This window comes from Colossoma macropomum, unplaced genomic scaffold (assembly GCF_904425465.1).
Source record: "Colossoma macropomum unplaced genomic scaffold, Colossoma_macropomum, whole genome shotgun sequence".
In the NCBI taxonomy this organism is placed as follows: domain Eukaryota; kingdom Metazoa; phylum Chordata; class Actinopteri; order Characiformes; family Serrasalmidae; genus Colossoma; species Colossoma macropomum.
This window is the reverse complement of record NW_023494784.1, coordinates 24,720,541-24,737,296: the sequence shown is the minus strand read 5'-3', so window position 1 is coordinate 24,737,296 and position 16,756 is coordinate 24,720,541. Positions and strand designations below refer to the sequence as shown.

Genomic DNA, 16,756 nt, shown 5'->3' with positions numbered 1-16,756 from the left:
CATATATCACACCGATGGAGTCATTCAGCGAGCAACCACAAGCACTCATGCAGGCCCTCAAGCCAAAAGCCATACATTAAAACCTGGGACTGAATATATTTTGAGTGCATTGCTGAAAATGTGTTGCAGTACTTGTTATGCATTCATGTTGCTGTATATTACAATATATTCCTCATATATGAAAGCCAACATTTTGCCTTAAATCAACCACTCCATGCGATGTTCTCTGCATGACAAATGTATTTATTTAGGGATTGTTAGAATATTAGAGGAATTCCTGTAGCTGCATATTTCCTTATCCATAATTTCCACTGAATTAAGTGCCGGATGGAAGTGTCCTCACGCTTGCAACATCTAGTGCCGGACAAAGGCCGGGCAGATGACCTTCTGCTAAAAAGCGCATGTGGACTGTGATTAGCAGCAGCGGAGGTGTGTGATTATGTACGGTTAATTGCAGAGACCTGAGCTGCTCTCTGCGCACTTGCCTCATTCTCAGCTCTACCTCCAGCCACCTGCTCTCCTAGGTCCACCACAGCGCTTCCAGAAAACAGCCCACCTATGAGGTACAGCCAGGTCAGCCAGGCACATCTGCCCTCAAGGTGGACGTCAAATCTGCAGACAGGCACAGTTAACCTGAAAAACAAAAAAGAGGGAAAAGTAATCAGGGACATAAAAAAACTTTTGGCTTTAGACTATGGAAAATAAAAGCAAAGCACATTTCCATAAAAGTTGTATTAAACTGGGCTTTTCTGGGCTAATTAAGTACATTTGTATATAATATATTGTTATTTGTTGTCATTACATTCTTAAATTTTAAGTATGAATAGATTATTTGATGCTATTTTATTTGGATAGATGCCAAAAATAATCTACAGATTACAAATGTAGACAATAATCATTAGTCTTCAAATTATTAACAAAGTATCTGGTGAAACTGTTGATTCTCAACAGAATTAGAGTTAGAACCAGGATTAGGGTTAAGTTAAAATTTTGAGTTGAGATTAGGATTAGGTTTACAATTAAGACCAGGGTTATGGTTAAGGAATGGTGAAAGTGATTTCCACTGATTTAAAAATAATTCATAATTAAATCATGAAGATAGAAGTAAACTAATTCAGAGTGGTCTGATGTGAAATGCTCTGTTCTAGAGAAACTTACTCAGTCAGAATTGTTCACAGTGATGGTGATAGAAACCAGACATCTGAAGACTTTATTGCCTCTAAAAGCTCCCTCATAGAAAGTTATTACATGAAATGGTTGCAAATATGTTGCCTGAAGATGGTGTTTTACAATAGTTTTGAGAAAAGATTTTGGCCTAAAAAGTATTTTTTAATCCGTTAATGGTAGTCAAACATGTAGGGAATTGTAAGGTACAATAGTCCCCTAAGAAAACTTTTTTTCCCTCAGATTTGCCACTATTTTACCATTTACAGCTCAAGCATTAAATTATAGGGACATTTTTATAAATATGATGGACTTTCCATTTAATGAATATTTAGCTTAATGTACGTTAAATGAAAAGCTAAACAACCACAAAGCACCTACAGGGGGCTATAAGTAGGGGTAATAAGTGTTACCAAATATTTTGTAATGTTCAATATATTCATTTTTTGTATTCTATTCTCATTTCCCTGAAGACCTTCTGATTTAAGAGGGCTTTGAAAATGGTTTAAGGAACAGTAACTTTACAGTGTTCTTATAAATGTTCAGGTTATCACGACATCAACATTTCCATATTGTGTCCCACTAAAGAACCAACCATGTTCCTCTGTGTTGCTGATGTAGCTTTTGTCTAGCCTGTTCCGTTTCTCATAGCATTTATTTCAGGCCTTGATTACAGCTAATAAAAATCTGTAATGTTACAGATCTTTCTGGAGTATTTCTGATGCATGTCCTCTGAACTCAGTTGCACTGTGGAGGTGCAGTAACCTTGCAGAGTTGGGGGAGAGCGAGGGTGTCCGTCACGTTATCTGAACAAAGGGGGGAGCATCAGGCCAGTGGCAGTGGGAGGTCAATGTCTCCTGCTTTCACACATGCACAGCCATCAATTTCCCCATACAGGGGCCAGCAGTGGGGTCTCCAGGGTAGGTGCAGATGCCTTAGCTGATGTCGCTGCTGGCCACACATGAGCAGCTCCGGGGTGAGAGGTGTCCTTTTCCTTGCTTGGGTCTGGAGGCAGGGAGCTGCAGTAGGGACTGGCCTGCCCTGACAGTGATGGCAGAGCCAGTGTGGACTCACTGAGCGCTGGTGCTGGAGAACAGGGCCCTGACCCAGGTCCAGATAGGGTCATTTAGGAGCTGACCTCAAAGAAACACAGGACGAATACAGATACGTTCTTTAGAGTTGTTTTCTTAACCCTTTAAAATGATCAGCCGTATTAAATCCCAAGGATTATTTTCACGTTACATGGAAAACAATACAAACTAACATACTTATTCATACTTTATAAGACTGTAAAATGGAAGCCTTCACTTGCTGGTCAATTAAGGTTTAACTCTGTAGTAAGTGCAGCATGTTGCGGCAGTTTGTTTTCAAGGCTCCAAAGTCAAGTCAAGCTGCTCTAAACACATTAGTGTGAATGAGGTGATCAAACTCGAACTAATTAAATTGTGACGAAACAGAGACTTCAAAGCTCCCACAGAGAGGAGCTGTTTTACAGCCTCACAGCGGTTGATGAATATCAACTTTAATTCCTCTCATTTTCTCCCCTTTTATTTTTAGACCTTCACCAGGGGATAATCCAAAGTCAAATTAAGTACCACTGCTGGCCAATAGAGGGCGATCTAGTGGCACAGCTCATCGAGCCACTGACATGGAGCATCTGTCTGCTCAAAACAGTTTCAACTAAGAGATTTTCCTCTTTAGACAAATGTGAAACAGATATAATAACCAAAATCACATCAATCAAAATCAGATTCACCTTCACTGTCATTTAGGTTTAATGGCCAAGATGAGGCCTAAGCTGCAATTCACAGACAAAGCATGGAGATTCAGAACTAAATCTGAGTGGTAGCTTCTCTTTTAAACAGCTGTAACTGACTACAAATAAGTAAAATCACAGATATATTTCAGAAAAGTGGCTTAAACAGACAGTGTCTGCTCCAGCATAGCCGATTTAGTTTTCCCCCTCTGAGAGAACATTCTGTGTTAAAATTCAATGGTGATAATTAGCTCTACATTGTGTTCCCCCCATCACACCCCCACCCTCCCTCCCACTCCTTCTCGTTCCTCTATTCTGCACTCTTTAGCTGGCCCAGGTTTTCTGCTGAGGGGTTTGCAGATGAGATTAATGGTCTAGAGGAAGAATAAGAATGATATGCAGACCTTATTTGCACTGAAATGGCCTTGAGCTCACACCACATCTATTCATTACTGCATCAAAGGGCCTCTCCTCTCTCCCTCCTCTGGCATAGGTAAATAGTTGGTTGGCTTGCCCTTTTAAAACGAAGAATTGAATAATTTCTTCCCTCATCTCAATAGATTTAACTTTTTTTCCACCGCCTAAGCTTTTTACCCTGGTTTTCTGCCACTGTAATAGCGTCATTTTGTGTTTCAAGCATTTCAAAACAGCTTTTGACGTGGAGCTGGTGGACACTGACAGCACTATAAGAACTCAGGAGTGTATTTAGGCATCACAGTTTTTTCAGGAGATTTTTTTTATCAGTTCTGGCTGCATTGTACTGTAATTCAGCACATTCCTATAAGTTGATGCATTCTAGGCTCAAATAAATGTCTGAAAAGAATGAACGCTCAATACATAAATAAATCTCTTTCAAGGCTTTCAATGCGGCTGAATAAAGATATCAAAATAAGGATGTGTTTGGCATAAATATGGTATCTCTCACACTTGTGCATACTTCAAGCTTTATTTTTCTACAACAAAAATACTTCAGTCTTCCACAAAAATCCTTCTAATTTTGTAAAAAATCTATTATATATTAGAACTATGATACATATGTTGTGTGTAGCTGAAACAAGGTCAGGCTGAACACTTAGCCTGAGGAGAACATACAGTATCTGTGACAGTACTTGCTACATTTCAGCTTGAGGGCTGTAGTCAGTTAACTAGGTCAGCGGTGGCTGGGTGTATAGAATGTAGCCCTTCCCGCACGCTGCCTTTCTGGGAAGAAAGAGAGGAAGGGGACACCTTGCCAGAGATGACCCCTGCCTTGTTCTAACAGCAGGAGGGACCGTGTGAGCTGACCTCACTTGACCGCAGCGCCTTTAGAACATCTACATATAGAAGCTGCACCATATCACAGTGGGAGTATTATGTCTGGAATGTATCTCAAATTATTTTTTCCCATTGCAGAATAGCATATAATAATCCATCAAATTTGAACAGCAAAGAAGAGAAATAATGCACTGTTTCATCCTTCAAATAATATCTGTTAGAGCCGTAGCCTATGTAACAGCAAATACCTTGGCATTACACTAATCCTGTCCCCATATAATAATGAAACAGGAGCTGTGCTGGATTTTCCAGCCTAATCATTGATGCAGCTAGTTTTATTCTTTATCATGCTATTTACTTATTGCTACAGACACCAGTATGACACCCACGGTGGATTTACAGCTCAGATATGTCGTATTGAAGGTGTAAAGGGACTTGTATCCCTAACCCTCTGATAGGGAATGGATGTTACTTTTCTTGTACAATCTTAAGAAAGGTAAGCCCGTGTGACTTTCATTACGGGCCAGGCCGATTAAAGCAACACTGTTATCGGATGGAAGATTAGCTCTGGATCTCGGTTTCTATGTGATGTCACAAAAGAGCAGAGAGTAAAAGGCAGGATTAAGTCAGACTCGAGGGAGGGAAACGAAAGAAAGTGGATGGATACAGTGGCTCTGTTCTTTAGCGTCTATCTCTGCCCGGGTTCAGGCCAAAGCACAGCACAGTCATAGCACACCCAGAGCCACATGCTGTCTGTCCTGCCCCTCACTGCAACCAGGATCAGATAACACAGACAGCGAGGCCTGCCTTCAACTTACCACTGCAGAGAGCGAGAAAGTTCTTTCCAAAACCTAGCTATCAGCTTTAAGCTTAAAAGAAACATTTGAAAATAACCTAACCTCTGACTAAATGTAGCCCATGTAACACGTCACTCGTTCACAAAAAGAAACAGAGAAAATTTATATTCCATACTCTCCTACTTCATTAGCACACCGTAAAAGTACACAAGCATGCTCATGTTCGCGTAAATTAGCCCAAAGGGCTTCTGTTTTCCTCCAGCCGAGTTACCTCACCTTCCCTGTTGCTGGAGGCAGCTGAGACAGGACCATATATGCCAAGCTTGATTACAGCCCCATGCAGCTGTCTGTGTTCAGAACAAATTTAATGGCCTCCTTCCATGGCTAATGAGCATAGCTGTGTTACGAGCATGGACATTAAGATGTTGTAATTTTGGAGATAATTAGTTTGCTTGTCAGTTTTATGTTTGGTGCCTCCATGGCTTTTGGAACAAGGCCTCAGAGACTCTCTTTGTTGTTTGTGAGTCAAGCGTCAGGGGATTTTACAGTTCTATTTAATTAGCAATGTCTATTCTATTAGTTTGGCTATTACTGTCATCAGTCCCCCTCACAGCGTATATAACACTGTTTAAAAGCCTGACAAAGTTCAGTTGATCTGCTATACATTATATGATAAAGAAAGATCCAAAGTTTTTATGGTTCATTTTACAACTTGTCATTATTAGAAGCTCTAAGAGGAGATGGCCTTAAAGGGAAAAATATGAAACTATAAAAAGAAGGAAAGATCAATAATATTTATTTTTGGAAATAATAGTGTTTGATCATTAACAGTGTCCATTATTAAAGTTTGCACAAGGGTTGAATGGCCTGAAGAAATAATTAGTTTTTTAAGAGAAAAATCAAAGCACTTACTGTGTCCATTGTAGGTACATTACAAACACCCATGGTACATAGTATATAAATAAAAATTTATTCTGATTCAGGAGTACTTTTAGGCTGGCACATGTTGTTGTTTAAAGGTATGATACTGTCACGGAGCACCCTTAATTTATTTAAGTTACAGTCAAAACAGCCATTAAGCACAAGTTAACAGAAAAGCCCCAACAACTAAAGAAAATATAGTTTTGTGCAGTATTCAGTGTGTCCCTCCTTTGCCTTTAATACAGCTTCTTTTCAGGAGACTTGCTTTCTGTTTTTCAAAAAAAATCTGCAGGGATATTTTTCCACACCTCCAAAGTTCAGTCTTAGAAGTTGGTATTTTCTACTTCTCACAATATATAAAAATAATCCTAAATACATTCAGTGATGTTAAGGTCTGGACTATGTGGTGGTCAGTCCATTGTTCTCAGAACACCAGCAGCTTCTTTGTTTGATTTGCAAATTTTCTTTTTTGTCTACTTATTTTCTTAGTAACAGCTTCTTGGCAGCTACACATCCTTTCAGACTCATAACGCTGAGTTGTCTTCTCACAGTGGAAGGATGGACAGAAACACCTGTGGATTTTTTCAGATCTGAAGCAAGAGCGGAGCTTGATTTTCTCCTCCCTCTCTCAAAGATGAAAGCTACTGTTTATCTAAAGGGGACAGTTCTGGTGGTCTACCAGACCTTGCATGGTCGTTAGAAGTCCCATCTTCTCCGTATGTTTTAAATTATTTTAGTAATAACTCAAGAGTTGGAGGCATTGTGTTTTTTCACTTATTACCCATTGACTTAATGGCCACAAATGTAGGGTGGTCACAAGACTATGTTTTTTGACCGAGACAACAGAAATGTCTCCATACAAAAAAAAGTAATATCTTGAAAATATGATCTACTATTTACTTGTATTTTGAGATATACTGACAATATAAAACAATAGATTTCATTTTTGATCAGAGGAGGTCTATAGCAAGGTACATTTCTATCTCTGGCCAAATGGTTTACACATACTTTTAAATGTAATTATTATGATGTCCACTCCAGGCAAACAGCACTTATCAGCAAGAGTAGAGGAGAAACTTGCATGGTCAGTGAGTCTGTATGACCAAACATGTGCCCTGTGTCCCTCATTAATGCAGCCAGTACTGGTCCCCTAGGCTTTGGCTTGGTGTTCAAAAACAGCTTCAACCTTTGCACTGTGAATACGCTGTGCATTTGCAAAGCATTCGGGACTTGACTTGGCAATGTGTGGAAGCCTGAGTGCAATTTCCTTTCTATGAGTGGAAATTGCACTCAAGGCTCTGGGAAAAGAAAAAAAAGAAAATCCCTTTATTTAATTCAGACAATCTATCATCCTTCAAAGCTCCTGCAGCTTGTGAATTTCTTAAACACAGTGTTAACTGGCCCTAGCCCATTAGCTTGTTGAAGCTGCTATTATTCATTAGATGATAAAGGGGAACAAAAGTAATCGAATTACACTCAGTATACACAGCTAAAAAAGACACGAGTGACCCTGAAGTTTGCTGATTTCTATCATCACATACTGTCTCTCGGCTGAGCGCCTAGACAGAAGGCAACACAAGAACACAGACTGTTTCACTCTTATTGCAAAAAGCCAGAACCTCTATGCAGTTCCCAAGCAGAGACGTATTACTTCACACTTCTGTTTGTTTAAATTCCAGGCTAGATGAAGACTCCTGAGTGTGATTCTGGGATTGTGTTTTGACTAGGATTTCTCATTCGTCTGTAGTGGAAGTGTGAGGCATTGAATGTGCAAACCAGAGAGGGCTGCATTAGTGAAAATTTCACCCAGGCAAATCAATCAGTACTGAATATTCTCTGAGCCTAGCTCACTGCCTCATATGGAAAAAAGCTGCAGTAAACTCTAAGCTTTGCTGTATGGGATTAGCACATTTCTCTGCATCTTAATAGAGGAGGAGTTGCTGTATACCAAGTGTGATGACCATGATGCTAAACATGAACGGTTAATAATATAACATGTACATCATTCATATGAAAACACTATCCCAGTGCCAATACACTGATTCTGATCAATAACAGACATTTGATTTACCAGAAAAACGGATTTTTATAACCACTGGAACCACAGAAATTTTTTTTTGTTCCAGACAGAAAACCCCACTGACCTTCTTTACACCAAGGAAACAGCACTGATTAAGGTACTCGTCTCTCTTCACATCCTTTGTCCTTTACAGCATATGGCAAACCCCGGAGTTCAAGGACACCACAGTTTCACACATAATGGGAGATTCATCACTGACACCAGCATCAATCTCTCTCCCCCCAGAGCAGCGGTGGGACCTCCACTTCACCACTCTCGCCTCTCAGACTACTGTCTGCCTGTGAAAACGTGCTATACAGCCTGAAAGGAAATACGCAACAAATCATTAACTCCGTAGAGCCCTTGTCATCTCAGATTATACATTTCCTCACTTAACATTTGTTACCATCACTGCTTACACTGGGGCTACTGCAGATCCATATCTGCATTACTGTTGGGCGAAATACACACAAACATGCAACTTCTTTGAAAAAAAAAACATTGCGTGTCGGGCTGGCTGTTTGAGCTATTCAGCTCATTGCTGTATTTTATTCTGAGACAACATGATGAAGTAAATTTAAATGCTGGAAGTTGCTTTGACATGTATTTTCACTTGCTGTTTCTCTGAAGGAAATCATGCAGCAGATCCATATTTTTGTTACTTGTGTTGATATTTTTACTAACAGCTTAGCCTGCTGCATTAACTTATCCAAAACTGAGGAATGCACCATGGTTTCAGCCTGGCTGCAGTAAGTTTCATTAAACTTTACACATTGCAGTTTAGCTCCAGTAGTCCCAGTGGTTATGTGCGCTTTGCTTGCAGGTTTCAACTAGTTGAATATTGTCTCCTGAGCTTAATTTGATTGGCTAGTTAAATTCTAGAATCTGATTATTTACTTCAACTCTCGTTTTGATAAGCTCCACTTCCACCTTAAGAAATCTGTTGGAAATCTATGTTTAAAAACTGGTGAATAGACATTTTGAGACTATGCTGTGCATGCTAACAAATACTAGCCTACAACGGTTACATAGTGATACTAATTAGGCTACTTTATTTCTTGGGACTGCGATGGACTGGTGACCTGTCCAGGGTGTATCCTGCCTTCCGCCCAATGACTGCTGGGATAGGCTCCAACTCCCTCCGCAACCCAGAAGGAGAAGCGGCTTAGAAGATGTGTGTGTGTATTTCTTGGGAGTGCTAGAGTGGAGGACACAGGCTGGGCAAACAGTTGTCAACTACAGTAGCATAAATTGCCATTGGGGAACAGTTTCTTACACCCAAGTGTGAAATACAGGGGGTCCTGGGAGGGCTGGAAGTCCTTAATTCTTTGTGGCATGGATTCCACAAGATGTTGGAAAATCTTTTGAGATTCAAATCCATGTTGACATGATTGCATTATGCAATTCATGCAGATTTTTCAGGTGAACTTCTATGTTGTGAATCTCCTTGTCTCGCCTCCCACTGAGGACGCCTCCTTTGTCTGTTCTCTTTCTCCTGTGGAATCAGTTGAGTCCATGGACTATTTAGAGGACTCCAACTCCCATGAGCCATTGGAAGATCATGACTCCCATCACTTCACCATCCACCAACGAATGTTCATTCTTTTGTTCCTCCTCACCAGAATTCTGATTACACACACCTGTTTATTATCTAGCGATTAGCTAGTCAGTATTTAAGCCTGGGCTTTAGACTAGTACATTGTGAAGTATTGCCAACTCACCTTGTTGCATACTGAGCTTTCTGTCTTTGTTAAGCCTTTTTGTGTTTTTTTGACCTTCCCTTTTTCTTGTTCGCCCTTGTTGTTTTGTTTGCTGTGATTATTTAGAACTTTTGGTTTTTGAACTTGGTCTGGTATCTGGTTTCACTCCCCTGATGTCGTTTTGGTTATGGTTACTAAGCTCTCTGGACTGTTACGACTACCCCCATTGTGATTCTCCTAAACCTCTAAGTAAACTACCACCTTGTTTTTTAATCTACAAACGTCTGATCTGTTTCGATTTCCTAACAATCCCGTTCTACCACATCCCAAAGGTGTTCTATTGATGTTCCTAATAAAGTGATAAAGTATATATATATATATATATATATATATATATATATATATATATATATATATAATAACATATATATATATATATATATATATATATATATATATATATATATATATATATATATAATAACATATATATATAATATATAAAAACATACTTTTAATGTAAGTCAGTGGAACCAGACTTTTCCCCCCGAAGTAATTTTGGGATATATATATATATATATATATATATATATATATATATATATATATATATAAATTGCAATTGCATCGCTGGTTGTTAGGAACCCTACTGTTTGGTAATGGTGCTGGGGGTGCTGGTACCTAAGCTCAATAAAATAAAGATAAAGACTTGATAAAGACCTTTCTTTCACTTTTTGGCATGGCCTTCTCTCCACTCAGCTCTGACCCTTCCCCCAACCAATTAAGTCCAAACTTCACCCCTAAACAGCAGATCACAGAGCCGAGGATAATCTCATCCATTTCTCCGACACCACCACAGCATTGTATGTCAGCTCAGTGACGTCATCTACAATGGTGGTCCCTTTTGTGTTGAGATTAGAGGCTGTGGGATCTGCTGCTGATATTGATCTAATGTTGACTCAGACAGAAGACTCTCTTAAGCAGAAAGCTGTTCCACGTAGCCATGATGCTGATGCTGTGTTGCTCAGGCTGGGTCCCTGAGAACACTTCCTTCCTGGAGGAACCTAATCAACATATTTGTTTGTTTGCCTCCAGTCATAACTGCAAGCTCTGGGAAGAGCAAAACAATAGAGACGAGTCTCCAGCCATCCTGTCCGGTGTTCCATGAATTAGCCTGTCTGCAGTCCCAGGGATGTTAAAACAAGCATATTTGGAGCAGACAGCTAATGGAGGTGATCAAACAGTGGAGAAAATCAGTCCCTTTAGTCACTATAAAATACATGAAACCTTGGTACCATGTACAGTAGGGCCTTGTTTAAATTCAACTTGTAAAACAGACCCTCAGATGACTATGACATTCTGTTAAACAGAGTCGTCCAGACTTTTTCTTATCTTAATCAAACAAATTACAGCGCCAATAGCAACTCCCTTTATGTTTCCGTTATTTGTCGTAGGACTGTGTCCCACATCCAGGATGTTTGAAGAAGGAGAGACACACTTGGGTAAATACAGGCCTATCAGTATTCCATTTATTTGAAAGATCATGTGCACCGACGGCCCATCTGTTTATTAGAATAATACATTAAAAGTAACATCAACAATGGGCCTGTGAGTGATGAGGCGTATGAGGACAGTTAGTAGGAGAGTGGGATGTGTAATGCTTGTTATTGCCCCCCCCCCGGTCTGTATCTCTCTCCCTCTCACTCTCTCTCTGTCTCCTCTGTGTTCTTTCTGCTCTCTCCTTGTCTCCTTCACACCCTGTCTGTGGCCATCTGGGCCCTGGCAATGTCTGTTCACTCAAGGTGAAAGTAAACTACAGCCTGTTCTGTCAGAAACCACGTACCACCAAGACTGCCGCCTCCAAAAGCACCACATTTGTTTTACAAAGTCATTGCGGATATGGTCCACGTAAGATCACGCATTTAGGCACTCAGATGACCAAATGCAATGTGACATTTATGCAAAGCACAAATTCTGAAAATCCATTCAAAATCACTGTAGGAATATAGACAACCTGTGTTGAGCAATTATCATCTCCAGGTACAGCTATGTAATGTCACGATATGCCTACAGATATTAGCCCTTGAGGTACTGACCACACACAGACCGATGTATACACACACACACAAACAGGCACGCATGCACACACACACACACAGCCTGAGACAGCCGTCCTGCAGAGGTGTTAATAGGCTAAGGGTGTTTTCTCTCAGGTGGCTGAGGAGAAAATAGGTTTTGGTCTTGGGGGCTGGGTTTGTTCTCTAATTCTCCACCCTTAATACTTGTTTAGTTTTGCTGTTCTGTGAATACTGGGGAAAACACACATGCTTAAACTTGTCACCAGAGAAAATTTGACAGATGAAAATTCAGCGAGCCTTGGCTTGAAGGGACCTTTGCTGGACTTAATCAGCATGCTTTGTTTTGCCTATATCTGATACTGTTTACACCACCCTGGCAGAAAAACACACACATTTGACATTTTTCATTTTAAATTCATATATCTTTTGGCATTACACATGGTATTTTCACAGCTTTTTCCACAAGTGGACTTTTTACAGGTGATGTAATTCACATCTTTTTCATAGGTCTTTTGTTTTTGTACATACTGTGCAAAAGTGTCTTTTGTTTAATTCCTAGTCAAAACAGCCATTAAGCACAAGTTTTTTTTTTTTTTTCAGTATTAGCAAAAAAGCAAACACATATATTTAACAGAGAATTACACAGATAACAGCTGACTATAATATTAAATTAGTATTAAATCAGTATTTAGTTGTCCACGCTTTGCCTTGATAACAATTCCATTCTTCACAGGAGACGTGTTTTCATTTTTTTTAATGAAATCTGCAGGCATAGGTTCAGTCTTAGAAGTTAGAAGCTTCTCATGATCCAAATAATCTCAGTTTCAAATTTAGTCCAGTTTTGGTCTTTTAGTACCATTTTCTTCTTTTTGTCTTTTTCTTTTTCTTAGTAACAGCTTCTTGACAACTACACAACGTATTGAGTTGTCTTCTTACAGTGGAAGGATGGACAGAAATGTGTGGATTTTTCAGATCTGAAGCAAGAGTAGAGTTAGATTTTCTCCTCTCTCTCAAAGATGAAATCTTTAAGTACTGTTTATCTGGCAGTGATTGCTTCGGTGGTCTATTATTTAGGATTTCCAGTTTCTGTACAGCTTTTAATGATTTTTTCCAGTGTTGGAACCTATTTTTCCACTTACTTTCCACTAATTTTATGATCTCATATACAATCTCTTCAGAATTATCTCCTTTTCATTTTAGATGCCCATATAAGGTAGTTAAGATGAGTTTGTATGAATGTTAATGTTTGAGAGGAACATACTGTCAGTGACTCTTTGGGAACAGCTTTGCTGGGAGGTCACAGCTGTAACTCACTGGTTTTAAGACCAGAAGGATGGAAGAGTTCAAGTGACAGTAGAGTGCACAAAAATAAGGAGTGGACAAATTAAATACTCATAGATTTAATGTTATACTTAGGCCCAACCCATTTCACCCCTTGCCCCTACCACTTAGCCCTTAGCCCTCTGTTTTGCACGTTCACGTCTAGGGTTAGGGTGTCCCAATTTTTGTTGAGATGGAGGGGTAGGGGGAAATGTTAAGGCTACATGGCCCTCCAAACGGAGGTTTTTCAGAGGCTCACTCCAAAAGGAGTATTGTGAGAAATAAAGAAAAACCGGCAAGATGGCTGCGCGAGCGACCAAAGAAACCCACAAATGTGAGAATTTTCTCTGTTAAAAAATTACAATAACCATTGTATTATCTTAGTATACGGTAATTTCAATGTATTATGCACGTTTTCTTCACAACAAGCATAAAAAATCGCTAATAGCATGCTAATGTTTCGGTTCCACCTTAGTCCCCCAGTATTGACGCCTGAAGCACCAGAATGTTTAAGGTGGAGCGGGAAATAATTCGAACAAGAATTTGGTGAATAGCTACTTCAGCTTCATATCACCAAAGAATTAGTGGTGGGTGATAATAAATAATTGTCTTACACCCCCTCTTTGAAAGCATATGATGCCCTAAAGGTAACTAAAGCCCAGCAGCGAGGTTACTGAACCTTTCCCATCTCTGCTATCACTGAAGTCGGGCTGGGTCGCCTACAGAGCACCACTAGTAGCCTGTTAATGAAGCAATGTTTTTTTTATTTGAGGGTTGTCCCATTTTGTAGGGCAAGATTTCAACCACTACCCCATGTAGCTCAGTTCCAAGGTGTTAGGGTGACACTCGAAAACAAGGGGTAGGGGTAAAAAGAAGAAATGGGATTGGGCCTTAGGGTTGGAGGCTTCTGTGTGTTCAGTTAAATATGTTTCATGATTCTTATTCCAGTAAAATTAATAACTTGTATTTAATGTCTGTTTTGACTGGAAATAAAATAATCTCAGACACAGCACTATATATAATTGTCTTACATCATAATTAATACATTTTCACATGTATACTTTTATGCTGTTTCATTGAAATGGACTTGCCATAAAACTAACGTATTGCCACAATAGTATGTGCAATTTCCAGGTATAATGTGTAATCACATAATTCACATAATGTCACATACTTACTTGTAAACACGTGAAATATGTTCACATAGGAAACTTTTTCTGGAAAAGTACCTGAACTTTCTCAATTTCTGTCTGAGACGAGTACAGGAGACAACTGTGTCTATGAAGGAAACTGAATGTTCCAAAAAACTCAGAGCTCAGACAACCATCTCCACTGAGAGTGTACATTGCAGTACATTCAGAATACAGCCTCTCTCTGTGGAGAGAAATTATATAGGCATGGATGTGTAGAGGGGCTGACAGGTTGCCCTCTGAGAGGAGCACGTCTACATTTAACCTTTGTTCTATATTGTGAATGCTGTCTCTTTGTCCAAGCGTTTCAGAAAGCGACCTCTGTTTTCCACTCCTCATCAGGCCAAATCCTGTCTTTTGGATACCAGATTGGTTCTTAGTTCTAAGTGTGAAACCGCACTGTAGAAGTGAGAGTGGAGGTCAGTGTTAATGCAGTGTCAGTGTAATAATCCATGCGGCCTGCACTCAGTGCCCTCCTGTGTTGTATAACCCTTCTTGCTCGGTAGCGTTACACATGCAATTAGGTTGTTTGTTTTACATGTATTTATGGGTCCTGGAGGTCTGACAGACACAGGGCAGCCCTCGCTCCCCATTGAGGACCATCTGCCGCACAGCCAATTAATATTCAATAGGCCTTCTGCTAGAGCTCACATTGCCTTTACCTGCTTTGCTGGTGCTACTGATGAGAGGGCGCAGGCTCAGAGATTCATACACACAGAGCAGGATAGTCAGGCTGATATTGCAAGCCCTCTATCAGTTCTACAGTATAAAGACTGCTGAAGAGAACATCTTCTGTCCAGCATGGTAGGACACATTTGTACTTACATTAGGTTGATCTTCAGGGTGGATTTTCATGTAGTCCTCTTCAGGAGTGCATGTGGGTCAGTGACACTGAGCTGTTATGTAATCTTTGGCCATCAGCAGCAAAGAGGAACACAAACACAAGCGTGTACTGACCACTGTGGCACACTGATCTGAAAGTACTATACATGATAACTATTCAGAAACAGCATGCAATATGAATATGTATTTTAGTTCACCTCAACCCAAGTGTTTAACAAGTGATTGACAACTGGTTATGTGGACTTAATATGATTACATGAATCTCTGGGTTAAAATGCACCAATACAAATAAAACGATCAACTGACCTATGATCTATGACACTGACCTATTAAGTCAAGATAAAAAAAGTAAAGAAATATAGAAAAAGAAACACCAAGCAATAACAAATGCTGAAACTCCTAAGGCAATAAGGTCTTTCTCAGAATATCTTTCTTATTAAATTAAACAGCACATTGCTTGAAAATTCTATACTATGTGGACAGTGAGATAAAAAATAAGAGACATTTCTCCTTGAGATGGAAAAAAAGGCAAGTAAAAATGAACACTGGCCTCTCTGAGCTCCTTCTCGCTTGACTAACCTTGAATGAAACCTCAGATGAGAAGAGAAGCTATTTTCACTTACCTCTCCAACGAAAGTGCCAATCTAGCAGGCCTGTGATCTTCTCCACTCCGTTAGGCTGTTTTCACCTGCCGCTGTTTTCAAGTGGAATTTACACAATAAAATACTGCCTAATTAGTATTTTCCTGTTATGTTCCCACCTATGGCATGCTACAGTGCATGGGAAGCTACAGCCTTGGCTGGTGTCATATCCAGCATAGTGTCGCTGCATTTAACTAGAAAGAAGTGACGGAACTGAGTGTTACATTACATTGCACAGCATACAGTGCTGGCTCTACCTAATATGCAACATAAGCAGCTGCTTAGGGCCACATGGCCGCCAGGGGGCTCCCCTGAGCCAGTTTGTGATTTACATTTTTAGTGCACAATTAGTTAGGGCACGAAGTTAATAATTTCACAGACACTCTTTAAAGAGGGGGTTATTGAAGGGTTCTTTAGTAAAAGCAACGGTTGTCTATTGTATAAGCAAAATGGGAAAATTTAAGAATCATTTCATGTGCTGTAGTGTTGTATACATGCTCGCATTTACAGCGATGCTGCAGTAGTCTCTAAAGTGAGATTTTCCAGTTTAAACACTAGGGGAAAAAAAAACCCGTCTGACCTTTAAAAACTACAGCTGCTCTGGGGTCGTTTTTTTGGGGTGGGCTGTTTTTAATTGTTTTTTTGTTTGTTTGTTTGTTTGTCTTTGTTGTTGTTTTTTTTGCAGAAGGAAGACAGATCATTAACATTACTTTCAGGAAGGACAACATTTTATTTCAGCCATATAACTGTAATTGTCTTCAAATCATCATAACAAAGGTGAGAATGGATAACTTATAAGACAGAATTCATTCATTAGATGAAGAGGACAACAACCTAAAAGCGAAATTAGTAAAGTAGCCATCTGGTTATGTTGATACCTAACCTCAGTTTGGCTTTCTTTTCTCTGACGTCCATGTTGTGCTGAGTAAAGAGAGAATCACTTGCCATGTCCGAAATGTTCCCCTAATCACTGTACCCTACATTTGAAAATCTGGATCACTATATAGAAGATTATTATAGGGAACAGAATTTG

General features: G+C 39.7%; 1 long non-coding RNA gene across 1 annotated transcript; it reads right to left on the bottom strand.

Moving 5' to 3' along the window:
• Positions 1-489: 489 nt before the first annotated feature.
• LOC118803387 lies at positions 490-15,125 on the bottom strand. Its single transcript, XR_005006856.1, has 3 exons — positions 15,065-15,125; positions 8,037-8,272; positions 490-2,297 (listed from the first exon to the last, which is right to left on the bottom strand). It is a non-coding gene; the product is annotated as an uncharacterized LOC118803387 (long non-coding RNA).
• Between the last annotated feature and the right edge of the window lie 1,631 nt (positions 15,126-16,756).